We start from the raw sequence: 24,212 nt of genomic DNA, 5'->3' as shown, positions 1-24,212 counted from the left end.
TCAATCCCCAGTACCTCCATTTAAAAAAATTTTTTTTTAAATAAATAAACCTATTAACAAAAAAAATTTACAATTTTACAATCACTGCATAAGCAGAACACAGAATCTCACAAGGGCTTTTAAAAAACAAACGTGTGACACCATAACATAGTGGTTACAAAGAGTATGGAGTTCACAACCTAGGTTTTCCATTTGCAAATTATGTGACTTCTGGCTAATTTAAACCTTTCAACACTAATTTCTTCTTTATAAAACATAAGAAATATTAGGAATTATTAATAGGAATAATAACATTGATCTCAGATTTGCAGCTAAGTTTAAATGAACTAATGTACATAAAAGCACATACCAAAATTTTACTTAAAAAAATATAATGTCTTAAAACAGTCTGACTCTGGCCATGTGACTTGCTTCAGCCAATCAGAGGCTGGCAAGTGTGACTGAATAAGGGATTTCGAGAGGCACCTGTGTTGGTTCTCTTGCACCTCTGCCTTTGCCATGCAGACATACCTAGACTAACCTTATGGAGGAAAAAGAGGTATGCAGAGCAGAGCCAGACTGTCCCCATAATTCCATTGTCCTCATTTTAGATGACCTGACAGTGTTAAAAGATAAACTGAGGCATATTTAAACGTTTTAAGTTTATTCGAGCATTTATTCACTCGAACAGGGCAGTGATAAAGCAGCAATGGTTAGGAGCACCAATGATAAAAGGCAACAGGAGTTCTAGGAGAGAATTTTATAGAGAAAAGGTAGAAGCAAAATAAAGAAATTATTGGTTGATTGTAATTTAAAGGCTGGTTGGCTGTTTGTGATCACTGTCTTTAGGTTTTGGTTTTGTAACCTGGAGGCATTCAAAGGCTTAGACTTTGGTTTGCTTAGGTAAGCGGCCAGGCCATTAGAGACACCTCAGTCTAGTGGCTTCGTTGCTTAATTAATTTAACAACAGCCTCCAGCTCTCAGAAATGTGAGTGAGCCAAGCTAAAATCTGCAGAGCTACCTTTCTGACATCCTGCTAATTCTACACATGTGAACAATAAGTATTCCCTGTATACCACTGAACAATGTTGTTTTTCTGTTTTGTTTTGTTTTTTTTTTTAATTTGGTTGTCCACTTTTCCTGGGATACAGATTTATGATGTTTGTCATTATAATAGAATCTAACCTAAAAAATCTCCATGAAATGAGCAAGTATTAGCGAGTAATATTCTTGGGTTTATTGCTTAGATTATCTTCAGATATTTCTTCAAAGGGCCCTAGTCTGAATTTCCATATTAAACAGGCACGATAAACCACCTATCTTTGTTTTCAGAGGTGTCAATCTAATCATTTAGACACATAAAACTGCATGCCTATAGTATAAGTTAGTGCATCTCCACTATAATTGCATTTTCTCTAGAAATAGAAATATCCATATATAGAGAGTAATTTTGAGTTCACAAAGTTTTACTTCTGTTATCTTACTATTTACGGATTTTTGTACCAGCATCAATATCAAACTAATTTCAGTATCATCTAAAATTATATATAATACTCAATAATTAATTAATAAATGTATTAAATAATGCCTAGATTGAGTATAAGGACTCATTATTCAATACATATCAACAGGCTGACTTAAATCACTTGTAGGTCCACAAAAATGATTGGAATAAATGTATTCAGCAAGGTAGCAAGACACAAGATTAATATACAAAAATCTTTACATTCCTTGACATAATGACATACCAGAAAGAGAAAGTTAAAAAACAAAATCCTGTTTAATATCACATCAAAAAAAAAAAAAAAAACCAACACTTAGGAATAAACGTAACCAAGGAAGTGAGAGACATTTTTATTGAAAACTATGAAACACCGATAAAGGAAACAGAAACTGATTCAAAGAAATTTAAAGAATTCCCATGCTTTGGCACTGGAAGAATTAGTGTTGTTAAAATCACCATACTACTCAAAGTAAGCAATCAAAGATTTAATCTGGTCCCTATCAAATTACCCATGACATATTTCACAGAACTACAACAAATAATCCTAAAATTTATATGGAATCACAAAAGACCCAGAATTGCCAAAGCAATCCTGAGAAAAAAGAACAAAACTGGAGGCATAACCCTCCCAGACTTCAGACAACACTATAATGTTATAATAATCAAAAGAGCATGGTATTGGCACAAAAACAGATATATAGACCAATGGAACAGAATAGAGAGTTCAGTAATAAACCCACACACTTAAGGCCAATTACTCTTCGACAAAGGAGGCAAAAATATACAATGGAGAAAAGACAAGTTTCTTTAGCAAATGGAGTTAGGAAATCTGGACGGCCTCATGTAAATCAGTGAAGTTAAAATACTCCTTCACACCATACACCAAAATAAACTCAAAATGGCTTAAAGCCTTAAAAAGAAGACATGACACCATAAAACTCCTAGAAAAGAACATAGGCAAAACATTCTCTGACATAAATTGTAGCAATGTTTTCTTAGATAAGTCTCTCAAGACAAAAGAAATAGAAGCAAAAATAAACAAATGGGACTTAAACTTATAAGCTTTTGCACAGCAAAGGAAACCATAAACAAAATGAAAAGATAACCTATGGACTGGGAGAAAATATGTGCAAACAACACAACCAACAAGGGCTTAATTTCCAAAATACACAGACAGTTCATACAACTCAATATCAAAAAAAAAAAAATCAAAAAATGAGCAGAAGACCTAAATAGACATTTCTCTAAAGAAGACATTCAGATGGCCAACACACACATGAAAAGATGCTCATATTATTAGAGCAATGCAAATTAAACCTACAATGAAGTATCACTTCATATCAGTCATAATGGCCATAATCAAAACATCTACAATTAAATACTAGAGAGGGTGTCTAGAAAAGGAAACACTCCTACACTGTTGGTGGGCATGTAAACTGGTGCAGCCACTATCAAAAACAGTATGCAAGTTCCTTAAAAATCTAAAAATAGTTACCATATGATCCAACAATCCCATTGCTAGGCCTGTATCAGGAAAAGACAAAAACTCTAATTTGAAAAGATACATCACAATGTTCATAGCACTATTTACAACAGCCAAGACATGGAGCAACCTAAATGTCCATTGACACATGAATGGTAAAGAAGATGTGGTATGTATACACACACACACACACACACACACACACACACACACACACACACACACACACGGGGGTGGGGGGAATACTACTCAGCCATGAAAAATGAAATATTGTCATTTGCAGCCACGTAGATGGACCTAGAGATTATCATACTGTTAACAAAAATTAATCTGTCCATCTAAGAAAGAAAATTTTATCTGAATCAAATTTGAGGATTATAACCTGGAAAGAGCATTTCAGAAAGCTCTGAGAACTATCCTGCCTGTTAGAAATCCAGGCACAGTTTATAGAGTTTTGAGACAGAGGGCTATACATCAAATGACGTATTACTGACAGTTTACATAATTCAGATCTAGGAGTCATCCTGGTAGGTCATGTGACCCCTTACAAGATCAAGAAGGAATGTTATCTTTTAAGGAGCTGTCTTGTTGATGCTAGGAGAATGTTGCTCTTCATGGTTGAGCAGGTATTCCTGCCAATGGGGGAGGTTTGGTAGAAGCAAAATGCAGATACACAATGCACAATGGGGAGACAGGAGGCCAAAGGGCAGAGAAGAAATTTTTTGTTTAAATTTTTCTTATCTTGCCATAAAATATGAATTTTATTTCATAATACTAAGTGAAGTAAGACAGACAAAGACAAATGTTATATGATATCATTTTATGTGGAATCTAAAAAAATAATACAAACAAACTTATTTACAGAACAGAAGCAGATTCACATAAAAACAAATTTATGGTTACCAATGGGGAAAGAGGAGGGGGTAGGGATAAATTAGGAGTATGGGATACACTCCACTATGTATAAAATAGATAAACAGTAAGAATTTGCTATATAGCACAGGGAATTATATTCAGTATCTGGTAATAACCTATAATGGAAAAGAATCTATATACGTACTTATAACTGGATCACTGCTACACCTGAAACTAAAACAATATTGTAAATCAACTGTGGTTCAATAAAAAAAATCATTTGTAATTCATTTTCAAAAATCAATACCTCATTATTAGCTATAAGTAATTAAAAAATAAATAGATTAGTTTTTGGACAACTGAATAAGTTCTTTGAAACAATACAACCAGATATACTGGTTGGATAGGAGAGAGATCTCAGTTAAAGGAACAGCTATGTTGGCTAATATAATCTTAAGGTGAAAGGGACTGACTATGAAATAAAACAGAAAAAAACAATATGTAGAACTCTAAAATATAAAATGCTTAAAAAGCAGAATGAGAAAGAACATTTAGGGAATAAAACTGAAACTTAATAGTTCAAGAATCAAAAGAACTATAGAAACTAAGAAGAAATTATTAAGAAAATTGTAGTCGTAACTTGACACATGCAGAGAGTTCAGGTTATTTAGGAATTAAAAGTGACCCTTTTTTTTTAGCAATCATAGTGACTTTAATAAGATGATATTTGATGTGGTAACTGTGGATCTATCTGTGCTATCTGACAGATAGCAAGGTGAAATAATACACAGGGCAAAATGAAGACTCTAACAATTATGGATAAAAAGAAATAAAATAGACTAGAGCTGCAGTACAAGGGTATTCGGGAAAGATTATTGTTTTGGGATGAAAGATGTTTCATCAACTTTCTATGACATACAGAACAATTAGAGGAGGGATATTATTGAAGATAGAGAAATAAAGAATTAACTGATACCAAGATTTTTCTTGAAGAGATGTGATGGGATAAAACAATACTCAGGGGGAAAAAAAAAGAAAAAATAACAAACTTGAGATAGGAACCCAAGACAGGAGAGTAAATTCCTCTGCTTCCTTTATTTAAAAAGAAAAAAAAAAGAATAGAGATAAATATAGATGATGAGATAAGGTGTACAGGGAATTAATGTCCAATAAGCATAGTTTCTCTACGGAGCATGACACAAAGTCATCAGCTGAGGGGAGAGAGCTTTTATAAATAAAGATTCTATACATAGAGATTTATAGATATGAGATTCTATTCGAGAGATTTATATATGATATAATATATATGTGTGTGTGTGTGTGTGTGTGTGTGTGAGATAGAGGAGGTGGGAGAGAGAAAGGGAAGAGGATAAAGGGAAGCAGAGAGAGGTTGGAGTTAGAATTTAGAGGAAAGTGGTGGAGGTTTTAGGGAGAACAGAGGCATACACAGGCATTGCTGAGAATCTTCAGTGTCTTATGTAAATTTAAATCATCACAATTCAAAGAAATACTTTACAAGGTCATATGGATATGCCTATTTTTATTTTAATAATTACACTTCACTATTAGCATTATAATTTCAACCATAGAAATGAATATCTGGAAGTCTTTATTTTATTGTTTTCTAGATATTTAATTATAAGATAATATAAAAGTAGTTTTAAAAATCAAGACTGAGTCCCAAAACATAACTAGATTAATAGAAAACAATCAGGTAGCATTTAAGCATCATTAAAGAACATGCCACAATAAAAAATAAATTTCTGGATAGATTTTTGATGTGTGATTATATATATATAGATACAGATTTTATTCTACTTTAGAAGGCAGTGTGAATCTATAAATATTTTCCCACCATGAATGGTTAAAATGACACATATAATTACATACAATATGTTATATATTGTTTACACATTATAAATCGTGATTTGAATTAAACAAAAATTCTATGCATAATATATATTAAAAACTCAGATTTTCTTCTAAATAGCTTCTGTTCCAAATTTATAACTCTTATTTAAGGGATAATTAAGTAATATGGAAGTGTTGTTGAGTAACAAAAATATTACTTTCCTTAAGTAATGAGGGGCCATCAGGATGCAAAACATCTGTTTAAACAAAATGGCAAACATCTTTATATTTGACAACATTTGTGCTACCCTAACATAGCACAAAATGTTTTCATTTTACCTCATGCTAACACAGTAATTAAAGTATTCTGCATTGTTATGTTTACAAAAATCTGTACATTTTTAACTCATTGCATAAATGAGTCCATGAAGGTTTGCCTCTCATACAATGAATTCATCAGTTTGGTTTCCCGCTTTTATCCAGAATTATAAAATTTCAACTAGTCAGAAAAAGGCATAAACATAAAATATCTCAATGATATTTTTAATTATTTTTGTTTACATAGAGAGATTCTGGGTGGTATGCTGGCTGATCACAGTCCTTTGTAAAGGGAAGGATTCTTCCTTTATTAATTTGTGGCATCCTAGTCCACATGGTTCAACAGGCCTCAAAGCAAATTCTTTAAAGATTTATAGGAGAAAAAGAAACTGATGAACAAGGAAGGTACAGCTTTAAAGTCAATTATTTTACCAACTGCACTGCCAAATCATTAGAACCAAATGCAGTTTTGCTCCCAAGAGAAACATGGAAAGGAAATGTTTTTCCTATCATAATCTTTTCTTCATATGTTTGGGTTGAGGAGTCACAAGATAAGGTATTTCTACACTCAAATAAGAAAAGAAAAAGAAAAATTCTTGGGGAAGAAAAGAAAGACAAAAATGGTTTCCAAAGTAACAATTCCATAAATAAGAGGAGAAACCGTAAAAACTGATAGGAACATAGGCCGCAGTCCCGTGTGGAACCTGAGACAAGCCTGTAACTCACTCAGCTATTGATCACTGTAGTGCGGTCTCTGAAAGGGACCCTGGAAAGCCTTGTCATGCAGAGTTGTGACTTGGTTAATGAGAGTGAGCCTTAGGTCGGCACTTGCAAGTACTCAGCGTGCATGTGAGGGAATAAATATCTCAAGGAACTCACTTCAATAGGCCCAGAGGCCAGGGTAGACTGGGCTTCAGAAGCTACTTTCTTCTGTCCGGTTCCCGCTTCAGTCAGGCAGCCGCTTCTTAGGCAGCTACTGTGCTCAGAACACAGCGGTAGCGAGTAACTGTTAATGCGAGCACGCGGGTTTTGGCCCTACTGCCACTCATCCGTGTGGCCGCAACCTGAATGACAGACTCAAGCACGATCCCCGTTGCGTGTGTGATCACAGGACGACTCCCGGCACATTGGAAAGAAAAAAATAAATGGGAGTTTTGCTTTCGCCTTCGATTTGCTGTGGTTATAGAGACCCAATCATCCTGCCTTTTATGATTTGTTAAAAGAATTCAAGGTGCAAGGGCTGTTGGCAGCAGGCGGCCTGTGGTATTCATAAGGCGCCATCAAGGGAAATGTCGGGGCCCAAAGAGCCAGCCAACCTGCTTGATCTCCACTCTCCATCACTCCCGACGTGTCAAGTGTCTCTGTCCTGGTGTCTCCTCCTCGTGAGAAAACACAAAAGGCAATGAATAACCCATTTTCCACATAATAAGTTTTAGACTCCGTTTTTGTCTGTGAAAATGAATAGATATCTTTGGAGCCAATTTTAGAAGTCATAGGTTCCAGGTCCTGTTGTCACTTCCTATCTGAACTTGGGCGAGTTATTTAACCTCTCTGAGCTCAAGTTACCATGTCTATGAAATTGAAATAATAATAGCGAACTCTCGGGGTGCTGTGGGTCAGATGCGACACCGTAAGTGAACAGGCTTTGGAAACTGCAGAGTACAGCACAGTTTAAAGTATTATAAGTATTACTAATCATAGTTTCTCTTTTCTGGCACCAAATGTAGATAAAATTGGAATTCTTTTTTTATGCTCCCTTTTAGAAGTCAAAATAAATTTTATTCATGGAAAACATTGTCCTTAGGTGGCCAGAACTGGAGATGGATATAGTTATAACTTTAATGGTTCCCTTTCAGTCTTTAAATAAAATATCCATAGAGAGAGAGGCTATTGATTTCATAAAGTCTAATGGGCTTTACTTATTTTGGATAGGGGAATCCTGTGAGATGTAAAGTGTGGTGTTAAATTTTCAATTTCAATACTACTTCTTTTTCTAGCCTAAATTTAGCATTGAAATTTGAGGCCAAAGTTAGGCATGTCCATGTAAGACCTCTGACAATGTTTTTATGTAACGAAAGACAAAAACATTTAACAATATCCACAGACATGCCAACCCCACCCTTTTTCACCCTCTAAAGGCAAATCTGTCTTCACCTGCAGAAATTCTTCTTCTCTCTTACTCTCCATGAAGAATTCTGCCATTGCCAGATGCATTCCTAAGAGGTCGATAAAGAGAAGTGATTCATGAGGACAGAGAATGAAAGGGATAAAGAGAAGGAGGAATGAAAAAGAGAGAAAGAGAAAAGAAGAGAGGAGGAGAGCACAGAAGTCGGACCAGTTGATCTGGGCTTCAAGAGCAAAATGAGCTCTTTGGAAAAGAGAAATAACAGACACAAAAGGAAAGAGAAAAAGACAGGAAGAGAAGGAGAAATGCTCAGCTTCCACAAAGATTTGGATTGGCTGCTGAGAATGAGGAGAAATGACATTAAAATTAAAATATTGGGAACAAGTAACTGCCACCAATATATTGAAATGGAAATAAATAAGAATAGAGGATCTACAGTATATAGCACTATGCCCTGTGAGTGCAAGTGTAATTTTAATTAGATTTATTAATTTTTATTTCTTGGGCTGTAAGTCTCAGCACAAAGATGGGCTATTATGTGATCCCAGGTATATTCAGTTGACATTTTAATGTTTTCAATGACAAACTACATCAACAGAAAATCCATATATAAGGATGCTTCTTAACTATTCAGTCAGTTGTAATTGGTCAGATTTTTAACAGAAATCAAGTATATTTTATTCAGGTTCATTTCATAGAGTGTGTATTCTTATATTCTTCGCTTCCTTACTATAGTAATTTCATACTAAAAAGACAAGCAAAAGCCAAATGTCTCATCAAAATTAACAGTGAATGAAGTTATATTCTATTTTTCCTAAGGTATATTTTATCTAAAATTATCCATCTTAAAATTATATCTAAAATATCTGCTTTGTAGAATTTTAGTAGATACTAGGAATTATTCTTTCTCTAAGACCAGTATCTCTTAACATTGAATGAAAGTTTTTTATTTGATTAGGCTAGAAAAGTGACATCACTTTGAAGTTTCTTTTTCAAATGTAGTAACTAAGTCAGCACCTACCATGTGCCAAGCACTGTCCATCTTTTGAATCATTTTGTGGAATATTAATGGTCTTCAGTTGAATTGAAACTAAGATTTTGCCACAGGATAGTGGTATAAACAAAAGCCTTTCAAGCTGAAAAGTAAAGTATTATTTTATGACTAAGAATGGCCCATAAATGTAACTGCTTCTCTTTATTTTCCAAGTAATTCTTGAAAGTTATTGTATTAGTCATACTGTAGGTGAAATACATAGAATTGTTTTTAGCTCTGAAAAATGGGCTGGCACATAGGTCCAATGTTTTGCCAATGCTACTAATTCAAAACAAAGTATTTAAATGTAGTTAAATCTGAGAAAAGTTTGTCGTTTACTTAGTTCTAGGGACCAGAGCTAAAAATGACCAGTGATAGCAATCTTGCTGGAAAAATGTGTCTCTAATAATGATGAATTGACAGAATGACTCGTGTTTCTTGGGAAAATAAGTGGGTGGATCCTAGTTGGGTAAGGGTAGACAGCATTTTAAAGTCAGTATTATATGCTTTACTCCTTGTTGGAAAGAAAACAAATATCACTTTCCTGTAAACACTCATTGTCCTGAAGACTTGAAGGCAAGTTAAGAACTGTATTTTCATGCCAGAGCTCTAGCTAATCTAGCTCTGAATAAGACGAAAGACTAGCTTACAGGCAATTTGGTCTAAGAGACTAAAAAATTGATCTTCCAAGGACTTTGGTACTAGGGAAGTTGAGATGGTAAATTTAACCTTGACTATTATTTAAGCCTTCTTTTGGAACAGTGAACTTGATTTTACTGGCTTATAAAAGCTCACCTCATTGTTTCTAAACAGACTTTTCTATCTTAACGGGTTATTAATATTGCCAATGCTGTTTTACTTAGAAACAAAACTGGTGTGAACATATTGGAAAATGAATACTATGCAGTTAACTGTGATAGAAAACTACTGCAGGTGAAAGACGTTAATTCTTCTATTTTCTGAGATACACAGAACCTTTTTGTTCTACTTGTATTAAGTATTCCTTTCCATTCTTCCTTACAAGGACTTTTCACTTTATGTGGTAAGAAGGAAACGAAGTGACTACTGCCACAAATGTGGGACAGAACCAGTAAAAGCAGAGAGCATGGTTTGTATTAAGAACAAAACAGCATAAATTCCACTCATGTGTGTTATCTGAAAAAGGCAATTTTATAAGCTGTAAAAATCGGATGTGAACATAAAAAAAAAGCCTTACTAATATGGGAATCCTTTGAACTGGATTTTCCTTATCACTGGTTTGAATACTTGACCTTTGAACTCCCTTTTGGGATCTATGATGCTATGTGGAAATAGGAATGACTATACAACTCATCACTACTAAAGCATGTCTTTTCTAGGAGAACTAAAGCTCAACCTTTTCCTTTTTTCCTATTGTTCAAATATTATCAATAAAGTTAATGATTTTAAAACTCATTATTATTGTATGAAGTGATTGCCTAAAAAAAGTTTTGGTTAGTACTGTACTTGCAATGAGCTTTAATTAGGAAGTTATATCAAGAATGTGTGAGTGAGAAAAAAAGGCACTTCTTCCCTCTGATTTTGAACTGGTTTCTCTGCCCTCTTAAGGACCTTGTATCTGTTTTCCTATTCCTAGCATGTTGAATCTCATCTTCATCTCTCATCCCTTTGCCTTTAAACCTTCTCACCTCCATAAAGCCAGTGTATTAGTTCTTTATTATTTTTGTCTTTATTCTGATATCATCTAACACAATATTCTTACCATCCTTCACTTAATCTTTACCGCACACTGGGACCTGAAAACCCACGCATTAAGATCTCCCCAGTCCCAAAGCCCTTTTTCAGTGATGGAAATTTAGAATCTTTGAAATTTTGACCAAGTTATTAGTCATGTTCTCTTTGTTTAAAGCTTTTGTTTCATTATATCTATGACACTAAATTTTCCTGGTTTTCCAAATTCTCTCACTCGTCCTGTCCTGAAAATAAATCTCTATACTCTGTTTCCTCAAGATATTTTTAAAGAATTACTCACTTTCGACTCTTGCCTTGACCTTTCTACTATATAAGACATTGCTAGGTTTTAACTACTTACTAAGCATGTGTATCTTAATGTTTTGCTGTCACTTCAAACTCAACACTCTCAAAAAACCGAACAGGAGTCGTTGCCAAACGAGCTCCTGCTTCCCTTTGCTGTTTCTCTTACCATAGCTATCTCTGGTACCTAGCTTACTCCCACATCGCAGTGCTGCCATGCTTTGTCTTTGCTATTTTTTTAAACTTCTACTTATCTCTTCTCTCATGTGCCTGTTACTTCAACTCTAAGTAAGAACACTCATCAGTCCTGCTTCAATCACACGAGATAGTGTGTAAAGGAATTTTGTCAAATAACTTTAGAGTGAAATACAATGGTTACTACTACTATTACCACTATTACACTATTACGACCACACTACTATGACTACCACGGCCACTGCCAAATTCTAACTTGTCTCCCTGCTTTGTGTCTCCCTAGTCAAATACAACCTGCATTTAACCATCAGATTGATTTTCTAATGATAATCCCAATTTTAAATTTCAGCATCTCCCCATTTCTTACCATAATTCCTAGAACTGATATTTAAGACTTCCCATAATAAGACACCAGTCTGCTTTCCTTACATATGCTTTTTCCTGACAATCCCTGCTTTGCATGTATACTAAATACTGGTATTTTTGTTACTATTTTGTTGCTATAAAATTCTGTTGACTTCACTCTTTCACACGTTTTCAGATTCTTTTACCACCCAGATAAAGTCCTACCTCTTTTTGTACTGACTCTCTGAAGTAAGAAACTGATGCTTATTGCACAAAACATTGTATTTAGTGTTTTCTATGAGTATTTTTGAGTATCACTGTAACTTTAAGTTCCTTGAATGAAATAAAGATTTTAAAAATTATTTTACTTCCCCAAGATGTCCTAGAACAGTTGACTTTCTGAAAATGTTACTTCACTGTTAATTAATATATTATTTTCAAAAACTAACACCTTACTTTTGGGTACAATAGAAACTACTACAATAGCACTTCCATATTCATTCTAAAAATGTAAAGTACTCATTCAGTCAGTTTCCTCTTAAATTTTGTTTGAATAGTAGGTCATATGAGAATATTACTACAAGAATTCTTTTAGTTTATATGGTAGAAATATTATTCTCTTAACATATTTCTTTACTAAAATTAAGAAAGTTTCATGAGAAAGAGTTGAAAAACAATATATAGCTTGCCAACCGAAAGAAATAACCAGAATTTTAAAAACCTGTCATGATTTCTCAACCTACCTGGACTGAAAGATAGAAGGGGACTGAAATGACTTAGGCCAACTGACCATGACACCGGAGTTAATTATTACTGGGGGTGGGTATGCTCTCGTAACGCTAGTCAGCACTGTTTCAAAACCATGACATTGACTGGGCAGGCGAGTGTGGGTGGACCAGGGCAAATCCATTTCCCTTATTAGAGAAATAGCTTAAAGAACTGACTCCTGTGATGGAGGCTTCCTAAGATTATTTAAGCACATGACGGACAGAATACTAATTTTTGTTATTTAGATTTTTTATAACAAAATTATGCATTTCTGAAAAGTACTACTTCTCCTTTGAAATATTATCTGTACAACATTGTGGGAAAGGTCCTAATTCATTTCTAGTAATTTCCTCAGATTAAAATTTAATAGTGACTATGTAAGAATTTTACCTTAAATGAAAAACTGGTAGTAACTGTATGTGCCATATACTATTATTAATGCTTAATTTATGAGTTTATTTAATACTGACAATACTATAAGACAATATTGCTATTATTAATTCTAACAAAAATAAATGGATTGAATTTTGTTTCACACTTTTCTAATAGATATTATTAAATAAAATACTTAAAATGCTATTATTGGGGGGGATGGTATAGCTAAGTGGTTAGAGTACATGCTTAGCATGAACAAGGTCATGGGTTCAATCCCCAGCACCTCCTTTAAAATAACTAACTAAATAAATCTAATTACCTTCTCCCCCCACCAAAAAAAAAAAAAAACCCACACCCAAAACAAAACAAACAAAAATGCTATTCATATTTGTTTTTGTAGTTTTCATCCCAGAAATCACTATAGAATACAACACAACAACAAAAAAAGAAAACAGAAAAAAACAAACATACAAAAGTCTTACCCCTGAAAGGAAGTATGTAAAGTATGCTTTTAAATAATTTGGCCTTGAATGAATCCAGTCTTTGTGCTGTTTGGCAGACTACAGAAAACATTCACCTTTAAAAATAAAAATAGGACAGACAGACCCAGATAGATTGGTTATGGAATCTTTTGCAAGTCAGCACTACAAAGTTCCCCTGTGGGGAACACATGTGTCACGGAAGAAACAAGCTGTTAACATTTTCCCAAATCTTAGAATTTTTCTGCCTTACTATTTTCCTAATTTAATAAGCTATAGACATATAAAAACACACAAAGAAATTTATGAAGAGGTGGGGAAATGAAAATGGTGAAATGAAAATATCAGAGAAAGACTGCATTTTTGCAGTTTGAAATAACTGGTTCATATGATAAACATCTGACCTGTATGTTTTTATTTAAAAATTAAAGAATTCTGAAAAACTTGTATTGCTTGGAGTGATAGTGTTATTTTATAGTGATAATTGGTAGTAGAGATGTGAATGATATATGCTGCCCTTTCATAAACAGTATTAATTTGCTTTCATAAAATTCCACTTTGATAATAATGAAATAGTAATTTTTAAAAAATTGTTGGGGGGAGGTAATTAGGTTTATTTACTTATTTGTTCTTTTTTTATACTTTCCATGTATACTTTAAAAAATGTGTATTCTGCTATTCGGGGATAGAATGGTGTCTATATATATATATATATACACTACTACACACACACACATACATACACACACACACACATACATATATATATCTGTTAGGTAATTTTTGAGTTTTAATTGTGCATTTAAAGATGATAAAGTATTATAATTAATATAATTTTCAAGAATACAAAAGCACATATTAGGAGAATGTTAAGAATAATTTCTTTCTAGAGCTTAGCTGTCCAATATACCACTAGCCACATGTGTCTAAATAAATTAATCTTTCAATTAACTAAAATTAGATAAAAATAAACATTCTGTTATTCAATTGCACTAGTCTCATTTAAGTTCTCAGCAGTCATTTGTGGCTAGGACCTGCTGTATTGAACAGTGAAGATATCAGACATTCCTGCGATGAAAGTTCATTGGACCATGATGTTCTAGAGTTACAGTCTTCAAAATGAAACATGTATACCTTATTCAATGCAAAATGTTTTAAGAACTCTAAATATTTACAAATAATGTATAAGATAAACTCAGTATAGTATTTGTTTATAATATAATAAAACAATTTATCAGCATGCTCTAATTTTATGCTAATTACTTACCTAATTTTTAGAGGATTTTGACTAAATCAACATAAATACCCTCACTTTTCCATATCTTAATATCATGAATATATGTCCAACCCCTTCTTCTCATACAGTATTGCAAAATACCTAAGCTTTACTTAATATTATATTCTGTATTTAAACTATAATCACCCAGTTTTATACTAAACAAATCCCAAATCAATATTTTCATAACTTACTGCTTTCAAATAATTAAAAATACCTTGCCTAAATTTCTGAACTAATCTTAGCTGGAAAGGAATTGGAACTCATGGAAATCTTCAGTTTTTAAAGTTCATTGGTTTTTGAATTATTGAAGCACACTAAGTTTAAATTGAACACAAAATTGGAAAACTGCTCCTATTCCCTGCTTCTGGCTTAAAAATAGCCAAAAGGATTTTGCTCAAAGTTAAGAGTCATTGAAATCCAGGAATTTTTATGAATGTACAAAGCTTAGCTTAACTCTAATGTTTATAACTTTTGGTATATTCATGTAAATTAGAGACCTAACATTAAAAAGAAGCTAATTTTAGAGGCAAGTAGAGCCATCCAATGACCAAGAAATTATAGTCCCTCTACAGTTTTTCATATTTTAATTTATCATTGAGTAGTTCAAATGGACTGAATTCTGTATTCATTCAATTAGTACCACAAATTCAATTCCCATCTTGATATTGAAAGAGATATAAGTAAATAGATGTAGATGTAGATACACAGGCAGCAATGAAATGTTGCATGCAATTTGTCTTTGTTTTTTTAAGGACAACAGAAAATAAGTGCACTAAAATTCTGAGGATGACACTTAACTGCAGACTCATTTTTTTTTTCTAGTCCAGAATGCCTTAAAACATATCACAACACTGTCCTGTGCCTCTCAGACTCACTGCTCCCTACAAGCACATATAGGACAATACCGGAAAACAGAAGGGGTAACTGACATAGTGGAGTGGTAGGCCTACAAGAAAATGCTTTGTAATTTTTGGTCTTCTCTCTGTAAGGTAGAGTGCCAGCCTCCCCCAGCTAAGTCAGATTCCAGAGACCCATTCATAAACATTGGGAATGTTTTCTATAGAAAGGGATTTGTTACCCACCCCACAATGGATGTTTGCTAAACTACAGAAACTGATGAGCTAATGGCAGTGCACCGGAGTGGAGGGCTGCATAAACTCCTAGAGAAAACTGTCCTGTGGTCCCTGGAGTCTGGAGCACATGTGAGAAGAGACTGGTGCATGCCTCTCAACTAAGTAATTCGGAAGAGCTGGGAGGCTGGCAGCCACAGCTCACAAGTTTAGGTTATGAGGAAGGGCAGTAGAGAAGCGAGCTGAACTTCCTTTGACATGACACGGATGCACGGGTTTCTCTGCTTGTACAAAACAGCCACTCAAGAAGACAGGTGATTAAAGCCATCTTGAATGGTACTGCACCCAAGAAAATCTACTACTGGGCCTAGGAATTCTAGCAGTAAGCTTCTGTAGAGTGTGCGCTGCAGGAGGCAGGAGTCATGAGGGTTTGTGGGGGGAGGGTGTAGCTCAGTGGTAGAGTGCATGCTCGGCATGCACAAGGTCCTGGGGTCAGTTCCCAGTACCTCTATTAAAAACAAACAAACAAACAAACAAACCTAATTACCTGCCCCCAAAAAAGCATGATAAAATATTTTTAATTAAAGACATTTTAAAAACAAACAAAAACATAAAATAAGTTGTTGATAAAGATATGAAGAAATTGGAACCCTTTTGTACTGTTGGTGGGAATGTAAAATGGTGCAGCTGCTGTGGAAAACAGTTTGGTAGTTTCTCAAAAAAAATAATAATAATAAGGATTCATAGCTTAATTATAGAATCATCAACTATGACCATTCCTTGGGGTTTTCTAAAAGAACTGCAGCTGTACCCTGTGATAGGTAAAATTTCTATATTGCTCCTATGGAATACCGATCAAGAATGTCTTTTGCCCCTTTCTCTGTATGCTTCCTCTCATGACTCGATTCTATCTTGAAAGAACCAGAACTAGAAGAAGATGGATCAAGGTTTCTTATTTACAGAAGATCCCTAAGCCATGACTCAGACACTAGCTAGGACAGAAAAGAGGAGGAGTGGAGGAGTAAGAACTATCAGATGCACATTATGCATAATGCACCTTCAGTGTGGACATGGCCAGCAGTTTTAATACTGGAACCTTGCTTGAAAGCTCTGGGATTTTTTCGGGATGCCGTCGTAGGACAGAGAGCAAATCAAGCATACCTGAAGGCAGAGGTTGCAGAAAAGTCGTTTCCTCCTTGTTCCCGCAACAAATTTAAACTTTTCAATAAATGTGTTGCACACATATAAAACAAATTCTTTTCTAGATAACCACCTCAAAAATAAGTGTCATTGGTCAAAATGGGAAGTAGACGAGAGAAGATGGATGGCTATTGGTAATTCATCACTGCTATAAAAAGGAAGAAAACCACGGGAAATGCGTAGGGTACAGGTATGAATAGTTATCTTAGGTTTTTCAAAGTCCACTCAAACAATTTTTGTCCAACTCTTACCAATTTTAAAATTGTCTCCTTTGATAGAGAAGGAAGTGGAACAGCTTTGTTTTCTCCCTGTCATCTGCTAATATTATATTATTTCACTTAGAAATAATGTCTAACTTTTCCTCATTTTCTTTTTTCTTTTCACCTCAAACATAACTATGAGTTTTGTTTGTTTCCTAAAGTACTTTCCTTCCTCTGTTGTTAGCTTATACTACAATATATATTTCTTTGACCTTTCCCTATAAAATTTTATTAGTTTTTGGCTTGCCCTTCAATATATATATTTTCTTCCATATTTTGTACATGTTCTTCTAAATTTTAAGTTTATGAGAGATTTCTATGTATTTTTTTCTGACTATTTATACCTATGTCAGTTTCTTGGACTCATGAATAAATTATGACATCAGTTTAATAGCATTCTACAAGTTTGATACATTTTTGATCAATTGTTACATAGTTAATCTTTCAAATTGAAAAATAATTTATTAAACTATAGGGTGTATGTAACACCTAGAGATCATTTTTCTATATTTGTAAACTATAATACAATTGGGTAATATTTTTCTAAACTTCCAGTCAATTCTACCTTGCCAGGCAGTTTAGTGATACTAGTTTTAAAATGCAAAATCCTACATTTTAATTTTTAAGAATGTGACTAGCAAAAAGAAAGTAAAATAAAAAATGTGAAATTCTTCATCATTCATATTTTTTGCCTTGTTGTAAGATTTTCATAAAGCCTTATTTATTTTCCCCAAATGGCTAGGTAGGCTTCCACATTTTCACAAGATTTACAGATACGTTTCACGCTTTTTAAATAGTTACTATTTACCCCCATTCTTCTACCTCTTGGGTTGTGTATATTCCTTTAGAAACATGTATATATTTATGAAATAATAGTTATATTCATTTGCTCCTTTACTTAAAATGTTTCATTAGAAGACTCTCTTTAAATTTGATTTAGTTAGTTGATTTTTAAATAATTATTTGTTTTTGTTGTTACTGATGTTATTCTTCATTGGATTATATTTAGAGAATTCCACTTATAAGATATATTTTTGGAATAAATTGTGCTTTGATTTTGGACCAAATGAATGACCAGTTTTGATAAACTATTCCAAGGATGGATTGATACATCTGTATTCTCTGCTTATAGAATATATAGTCTCTTATGTAATTATCTATTTTTGATACAGTCATGTTCAAATGCTCTGTTATGATAATCATTTTAATAAAATTTACTTATCTCTTTAAGAAGCTTTAGTTTGGACAATATGAACTTGACAATTTCATACCTCAACACTGTTGTCTCTAAAGAAAAAGTGAATTCTTCTGTGTAACAACAAACAGTTTAGCTATGTATCACTTAATTATCTAATACACAATTGATATTTAATTGTAATAACTGTATTCCACTGTCTTAACAATGTCCCCTACACCAGATCTTTAAAATTTTATATTTGAACAGAATATAGCTCATTGTACTCAGCTGTCTAATGCAATTCACTTTTCCACTCAAAATATTTGTGAGATTTCACTATTAGTTCAAGTATTCTAGTTCATTCATTTTTAACATGTGTAGAAATACAATAATTTCTGTATATTAATTTTGTATCCTGCAACTTTACCAAATTTATTGATGAACTTTAATAGTGCCTAGGATTTCCAATACTATGTTAAATCAAAGTAGAAAAAGTGGTCACCCTTGTCTTGTTCTTGACCTTAGAGAAAATGATTTCAGAATTTGACCACTGAGTATAATGTTAGCTGTGGGCTTATCATCTATGGCTTTTATTATATTGAGGTATGTTTCCTCTATACTTACTTTGTGGATAGTTTTTATCCTAAATGTATGTAGAATTTTGTCAAAAATTTGTCCTGCCTCTGTTGAGATGATCATATGATTTTTATTCTCTAATTTGTTAATATGGGGTATCAAATTGATTGATTTGCAGATATTGATCCATTGCTGCATTCCTTGCATAAATCTCACTTAATCGTGGTGTATGAGCCTATCAATGTATTGGGAATTCAATTTACTAATATTTTGTTAAGGAATTTGCAACTATGTAAATTAGTGATATTATCCTGTAATATTCCTTTTGTGATTCTTCTGTCTGGTTTTGGTATCAGGGTGACGCCTAGCCTCATACAATGAATTTGGAGGCATTCCTTTCTCTGCAGTTTTTTGGAATAGTTTGGGAACACTGGGGTTAACTCATCCCTAAATGTTTGATAGAATTCATCAGTGAAGACATCTGGTCCTGGACTTCTATTTGTTGGGAGTTTTTAAAACCACTGATTCATTTTCATTATTAATAACTGATCTGTTCATATTTTCTTTTTTTCTTAATTCAGTCCTAGGAGACTACAATTCTAGGAATTTGTCCATTTCTTTTAGGTTGTCCATCTTATTGCAGTACAGTTGTTTGTAGTAATCTATTAAAATCCTTTGCATTTCTGTGGTGTCAGTTGCACCATCTACCTTTTTAATTACTGATTGCTTTTTTTTGGACCTCCTCTCCTTTTTTTGTAATGAGTCTTGCTAAAGCTTTATCAACTTTTTAAATATTTTTACTGAACCAGCTCTTAGTTTCCTTGATCTTTTGCAGTGTATTTTTAGTATAAATTTCATTTATTTCTGCTCTGATCTTTATGATTTCTTTCCTTCTACTAATTTGGGGTTTTGTTTGTTCTTCTTTTTCTAGTTCCTTTAGGTGTAAGATTAGATAGTTAATTTGAGATTTTTCTTGTTTCCTAAGGTAGGCTTGTATTGCTATAAATGTCTCTTAAAATTGCTTTTGCTTTGTCCCATAGATTTTTGGATCATTGTGTTTTTTTTTTTATTTGTCCCAGGTATGGGCAAATCACAAACGGGAGAATAATTTACAACTGCAGAGGTTCTCCCCAAAGAGTGAGGTATCTGAGCACCATATCAGGCTCCCTAACCCCAGAGGGTCCTGGACACGGGATATACGTCCACAAAATGTTAGACTTTGAAGGCCAGCGGGGCTTACTTTTGGAAGACCCAGAAGGCTGTGGGAAATAGAGACTCCAGTCTTAGCTAGAACACACAAAATCGCAATTGCTCCAGGACCGAAGGCAGAAGCAGTAATTTAAAGATCCTGGGTCAGACCCAGAATCTTGTAGATTCTCCCAGAGAGGCAGTAGGCACCTGGAGCTCACCCTGGGAACACAGACAACACTGGCAGTCTTTTGGAGCTAATTTCATCACATGGACACCGATGCTGGCAAGTGCCATTCTGGAATCCTCCCTCTACCTTATTAACATCGGGTCTCAAGACACTTCAAGCCAAGCAACCAGCTGGGCAGAGATACAGTCCCATCCACCAGCAGGCAGGCTGCCTTAATACCTTCTGAGCCCACAGCTTCCTGACGACCAGAGGGCCCAGGATTGACCACACACACCGATACACAGGCTCTAGTCCTGAGATCCCATGGCTTTCCAGAGATTCCAAGACTGAGTTCTGTCTACCAGGGGGCAAGCACCAGACCACCAGCAGATCAACACCAGCTCTGAGACACCTTGGGCCCTCAGCCAGCTGACTCACAATCCAGTACCACCCATCAGTAGTCAGACAGAAGCTTTAGGACTTGCTGGACCACACAGCCAGCTGTGTCAGGAACCATCCCTGCTCTGGAACATCAGGATCCTGAAATCAAGACCCCAGGACATGGCTCTGCCTATCACTGGGCTGACACTAGCTACAGGATCTGGCTTTACCTACCAGTTGGTGGGAACCAGCCCTGCTATCTCTTGCACCTTGACCCCACCACCAGTGGGTGGACATGAGTCTCCGGGTTACTGCAGCTCCACAGCCTGCCACGGCAGGACCCAGTGCATCTACCAGCAGGCTGGCACCAGCTGCATGAATCCCTAGGCTCTGATCCCACTCACTAGCAGGGCAAACCAGCCCTGAGATAATTTTAGCCCCTCAGCTAGCTCCTAGGGATCCAGAAACACCAATGAGCAGGCCAACAGAAGCTTCAGGACACCAAAAAACCTGCATCTAACTGTGTCAAGTACAAGCTCCTCCCACCAATGGGTTACCTAAGCTCTGGGACCCCTGGGCCCTGCTGTCAGAGACCACAGGACCTGGCTCCACCTGCTACAGGGCAGGCACTAGCCACAAAACAGTTTCACCCATCAGTTGACCAGCACAAAGCCCAGAACCTCCTGGGTTCTGGAGCCAGCTGCTCTAGACTGGCCCCATTCACCTGTGGCCGGCAGCCTCCTCATAAGGCAAGGCCTGGCAATCAACTGGGTCAGGGGCCAGCCACACCACCAGACTGCATACATTAGTCATCCCGCCACAACAAAGACCTACACAGCCCACATAAGGGGCACCCCTAGAGCATGCAAAAGGGAGGATGCTGCTGGGACACACATGTTTTGATTTCTTCAGTGAGCCATCGATTGCTTAGTAGCATGCTGTCTAGCCTCCACACGTGTGTGGTTTTTTCAGTTTTTTTCTTGTAGTTGATTTCTAGTTTTATAGTGCTGTGGTCAGAAGAACTGCTTGATATGATTTCAATTTTCTTAAATTCACTGAGATTTGCTTTGTGGCCTAGCACGTCATCTGTACTGGAGAACATTCCATGTAAACTTTAAGAGAGTATGTATTCTGCTGCTTGGAGATAGAATGGTGTGTGTACACGTACACGTACACACACAACACACACTCACCTATTAAGTTCACCTGATCTAAGGTGCCATTTAAGGCCTGTGTTTCCTTATTTTCTGTCTGTATGATCTGTTCACTTATGTAAGTGGAAGTTTAACATCCCTTACTTTTATCATGTTACTGTCAATTTCTTCCCTTATGTCTGTTAATAATTTGCTTTATATATTTGTAAGGTGCTACTATGTTGGGTACATATATATTTACAATTGTTATACCTTTTTGGATTGATTCCTTGATTGTAATGTAATGTTCTACTTCGTCTCTTCTTACAGTTTTTGTTTTAAAGTCTATTTTGTCTGATACAAGTATTGCTACCCAGCTTTTTCTGATTTCCATTTGTATGGAATACTTTTATCCATTTGTGTCTTTAGATCTCGTGAGACTTTTTTTTTAGGTAGCAAATATATAGGTCTTAATTTTATCCACTCAGCCACTCTATGTCTTTTGCTTGGAGCATTCATTTTATTTACATTTAAAGTAATTATTGATATTTATGTTCTTATTGCCATTTAAAAAATTGTTTGGGGGTTGTTTTGTAGTTACTTTTTGTTTCTTCTTTTGTTCTCTTCCCTTGTGATCTGATGACTACCCTTAGTGGTATGCTCCTCTTTTGGGGTGTGGATTTCTTACAGACTTTTGGTTTCTGGTTACCAAGAGGTATATATAAAGCAATCTATCTATGATTATTTTACGTTGATGATCTCTTAAGATTCAAATGCATTTTAACAACCCTCATTTTTACTCCTCTCTCCCGATTATTGTTTTGAGATTATATTTTAATTCTTATTGTTTTGTGTATTACTTAACTACTTATTCTCACTACTTTAATTCAGCACAGTATTGGAAGTCCTAACCACAGCAATCAGACAAGAAAAATAAATAAAATAAATTTAAAGTGGAAATGAAGAAGTAAAACTGCCACCATTTCAGATGACAAAATACTACACATAGAAAATCCTAAAGATGCCACCAGAAAACTACTAGAGCACATCAATAAGTTTGGTAATGTTGTAGGGTACAAAATTAATATACAGAAATTGTTGTCATTTCTATACACTAACAACAAACTATCAGAAAGAGCAATTAAGAAAACAATCCCATTTACCATTGCATCAAAAATAATAAAATACCTAAGAATAAACCTACCTATGGAGATAAAAGACCTGCACTTGGAAAACTACAAGAGTGATGAAAGAAACTGAAGATGACACAAACAGAAAGATATACCATGTTCTTAGAATGGAAGAATTAATATTGGTAAAATGGCCATACTATGTAAGATGATGTAAATATTCAATGCAATAATGCAATCCCTATTAAGTTACCAAGGGCATTTTTTTCACAGAACTGGAACAAAAAATTGTTAAATTTGTATGGAAACACAAAATACCCTGAAAAGCCAAAACAATTTGAGAAAGAAAAACAGAGTTAAAAGAGTCATGCTTCCTGACTTGAGACTATACTACAAAGCTACAGTAATCAAAAACAGTATAGTACTAGCACAAAAACAGACACTGACCAACAGAACAGAATAAAGAGTGCAGAAAGAAACCCACAGACTTATAGTCAAATAATCTATGACAAAGGAGGCCAGAATATACAATAGAGAAAATCTCGTCAATAAATGGTGCTGTGAAATTGGACAACGACACATAAAAGAATAAAATTGGAACATTCTCTAACATCATATATAAAAATAAACTCAAAAGGTATTAAAGATCTAAATGTAAGACCTGAAATTATAAAACTCCTAGAGGAAACAGGCAGAATACTCTTTGACATAAATTGCAATATTTTTTAGTCTGTCTCCTAAAGCAAAGGAAATAAAAGCAAAAATAAATAAGCAGGACCTAACTAAACTTAAAAGCTTTTGCACAGCCAAAGAATTCACTGACAAAATGAAAATGCAATCTACTAAATGGGAGAAAATATTTTAAAATGATATAACAGATAAGGGTAAATATCCAAAATACATAAACAGTTCATACAACTCAACATCAAAAGAAAAACCAGATTTTTTAAATGGGCAGAAAACTTGAATAGACACTTTTCCAAAGAGGAAATACAGATGTCCAACAAGCACATGTAAAGATCCTTAACATGATTAATCATCAGGGAAATGAAAAAAACCACCTCACACCTGTCAGAATGGACATCATCAAAAAGAACATAAATAACATACGTTGGCAAGGATATGGAGAAAGGGAACCCTCATGAACTTTTGGTGGGAATGTAAATTGGTGTAGTCAGTGTAGAACACAGTATGATAGTTCCTTAAAAAACTAAAAAAAAATAGAACTATCATATGACCCAGCAATTCTACTCCTAGGTATGTATCTGGAAACAAAACAAAACCTCACTCTTTTGAAAAGATACATGAACCCCAATATTAATAGCA

The 24,212-nt window shown here is 34.7% G+C and overlaps 1 long non-coding RNA gene across 1 annotated transcript; it reads left to right on the top strand.

Moving 5' to 3' along the window:
* The first annotated feature begins 2,175 nt into the window (after window positions 1-2,175).
* On the top strand, window positions 2,176-23,422 carry LOC116668112. The gene is made up of 3 exons (XR_004325183.1): window positions 2,176-2,205; window positions 6,805-6,810; window positions 23,359-23,422. It is a non-coding gene; the product is annotated as an uncharacterized LOC116668112 (long non-coding RNA).
* The last annotated feature ends 790 nt before the right edge of the window (window positions 23,423-24,212 follow it).

The sequence above is a fragment of the Camelus ferus genome, chromosome 13, assembly GCF_009834535.1.
Source record: "Camelus ferus isolate YT-003-E chromosome 13, BCGSAC_Cfer_1.0, whole genome shotgun sequence".
Lineage (NCBI taxonomy): Eukaryota > Metazoa > Chordata > Mammalia > Artiodactyla > Camelidae > Camelus > Camelus ferus.
Note: the sequence above shows the minus strand (reverse complement) of the source record. Positions and strands in the feature narration are given on the sequence as shown.